Source organism: Octodon degus, unplaced genomic scaffold (genome assembly GCF_000260255.1).
Source record: "Octodon degus isolate 3935 unplaced genomic scaffold, OctDeg1.0 scaffold00134, whole genome shotgun sequence".
Taxonomy (NCBI): Eukaryota; Metazoa; Chordata; class Mammalia; order Rodentia; family Octodontidae; genus Octodon; species Octodon degus.
The window spans coordinates 3,355,653-3,358,725 of NW_004524710.1; positions in this window are offsets into that span (position 1 = coordinate 3,355,653).

The window sequence follows — 3,073 nt, forward strand, 5'->3', positions numbered from 1 at the left end:
AAAAACACTAAGTGTTTAGATGTACAGTGTTGGACAAGTTTTTGCAAATGTGTGTGGTCTGTCACTGTCATCACTCATCCAGAACATCTACAGAGCAGGCTCAGGTGAGGCTAAGCTGCCTGGGGGCAGGTGGGCTTCTGGGGCGTCTCAGAGACTCCAGGCTTCAGCTGGGGGCCTCCTCTTTCTGTCTTCTTCTCTTTTTTTTTTTTTTTTTGCGGAACTGGGGATTGAACTCAGGTCCTATGTCCTTGAGCTTTCCAGGCAGGCGCTTATTCCACTGAGCCATCTCCCCAGCCCCTCCTTCTTCTTCTGTTCTCCACAGTTAATCTCATCTGTTTGTGTGGTGGGCCGCTAAGTGGTGTGGAAATGTTGTCAGCCATCAGACAGGGCTGGGAGCAGCACGCCTCCCTGGGGACATTGGGATCACCGCTTGCTTTGAGATCTCCTCTGCTCTCATTGCTGAGGGCTGGCCTCTCCCAACCACTGGACTAAGACAAAACTACAGACTATGGACCAAGGCTGATGACGTCATCTGTGCCCTGCTTACCACGGGATCGATCGACGTTACCTAAGTGACTATGCTCAAATCTTATTGAGTGATCATAATTTTAACCCATGTTGTACATGCCTTGCAGTGTTGCTCTAGAACACTTCCTCTGAGAGGTGGGCTCGCAGGCAGCGCATTCAGGCCCTGCTTGTCTCTCGGGAGCTGTCCTATCCCCCATTCCTATTTCTCGTTCCTATTCCTCATTTGCTCCCCCCATTACATTTTCCTACTCTTTTTTTTTTTTTTTCTCGCTGGTAGCGAGGATCACACTGGGACCTTGAGCTTGCCAGGCAGGTGCTTATGCCTCTGAGCTATCTCCCTGGCCCCATTTTCCTTAACTTCTGTGGTTTCTTAGAATCTGATCTTCAACTTTGGGGAACTCGGACTCAGTGTACTTGACATCTAGCACTTCCCCTAACATTTGTTTGCTTGGGTCATTTTGTTTGTTTGACACAGGGCCCTGTGGTGTTCAGACTGGCCTGGAACCTGCAGAAATCCCCCTGCCTCGCCTTCCTGAGCCCTGGGATCAGGGGCCTGGCTTCTCCCAGCCACCTCCCCTGCCCCCCCCCCCCATCAGCTGCTGCCTGTGGGCTCCCTGGCGCCTCCCCTGGGTCTCTGCCCGGCTTCCTGAGCTGCCCGGTCTGTCACTCGCCCCCACTGCGTCCTGTGGCTCCCTCTCGTCCATCTGAGCTGCAGCTCCCGGGAGCCTCGGGTCCGGCTGGGCCTTGCAGTCTCTCTGCGGCGCTCAGGGCCTGGAGACCCCGGAGCTCAGCAGTGTCCGCCCGACCCTTACCAGTCATCTGTCTGGGCTGGAAAACTGCTTCTCTGAATGAGGATGCAACAGAGAGCCGGGGCGGAAAGGAGGCAGGTGGGCTTGGTGGCGGAGCTCAGCAGCGCACAGAGCTCCCTGGGTTTTCCTTGCTTCCGGTTCCCTCCAGGTGGGTCCTTTGAACACTCGCGCTGAAGAACATCTCCCACTGCCAGGGCTGCTCTGAGACGGACAAGAGGGAGGCCTAGTGCCCCGGACTCTGCTTCCCTTCAGGTCCGCTCTGGCCCTCCCTGGGGTGCAAGCCTGTCACTCTTGTCCTTGGGAGGCTGAGGCAGGCGGATCTCTGTGATGGCTGCATAGAAGCTGTAAAGACAGCACGCGACCATCCTATGAGATGCGGATCAGCAGCACTCGAACACAACTGTCCTCCTGGAAGCCCCCTGCACGGCTCCAAGGGGGTCCTGCTGCAGGACAAGTCCCGTCCTCCCTGGAATTCAGGCTCCCAAGGTGCTGGCTTGAGGGTTCGGGCCTCTCAGAGGTGCCCGGGGCAGGAAAGAGCCCTCAGCGGTCACTAGATCTGCTACAGCCTTCATCCTGGACCTCGGACTTCACAACTGTGCGTCCCTGGCGCTCAGGAGGCTGAGGCAGGAGGATCGTAAGTTGGAAGCTTGCCTGGGCAAGTTAGTGACAATGAAACCCCGTCTCAAAGTAAGAGAAAAAAAGGCCTAGGCAAGAGGCTGTGTGGGAGAGTGGCCTGGATCAGTGCCAGGGCCACAAAGGAAACAAGCAGGAAAGCAAGGGCGGAAGCGCACAGAGGAGGCACCGGTCAGGGGAGCCGGCAGTCCTCCCAAAGTCGGCGCCTCTGAGTCCCTCAGGCAGGGCCCCGGCACCTGCTCACCCTACTTCTTTACCTGTTTCTTTGGGCTGCCCGGGGGCGGGACCGGAAGCAAGTGCTCTTGCCGCCCCTGGGCTCCAGGCTACTCTGGGTCACCCTTGGGCCATCTGGCAATGAATGGTGAGGGAAAAGCTCTACTCGTTTTCAGTACAGACCCATTGTGTCCTCAAATTATTATTATTATTATTATTATTAATATATTGGTACTGGGGATTAAACTCAGGGTCTTTACACTGACTTACAGCCCTAGTACTCCTTTGCTGTTTTAAAAGTTTGAGGCAGTACTAAGTTGCCCAAGCTGGCCTCAAATTTTGGATCCTCCTGCCTCAGCCTTCTAGAAAGCTGGGACTACAGGCATGAGGCATCACTGCTGGTTCTTCCCACATATTTCAGTCTATAGGTTTGAAACCCTGCACAGGGCCAGATATTAAAAGCAATCTTTAAAAAAAAATTTTTTTTTAATGTATTTAGTACGGGGTCTCACTACACAGCTTGGACTCCTGGTGATCTCCTCTTTTCAGCCTCTCCAGTGCTGGGATTACAGGCATGGACCACCGTGCCCAGTCTCCATGGCCAGCTCAGAGCACCCGGGGGCAAGGCTGGCACAGCCTGTGGTGCTAGGGATTGAACCCTGGTCCCTGCGCTTGCCTAAGCAGGCACTTAGTCCACTGATCCATCTCACCAGCACCCTTCTTTTCTTTTCTTTTTTTTTCTTTGAGACACTATTTCACTATGTTGCCCAGGTTGTCCTCAAACTCCTCAGCTGAAGCAACCATCCTGCCTCAGCCTCCCAAGTACCCGAAACTACCATCATTCCAGCTTGAAGGCTCTTCTTCTCCTCCTTCTCCCTCTCCCTCTCCCT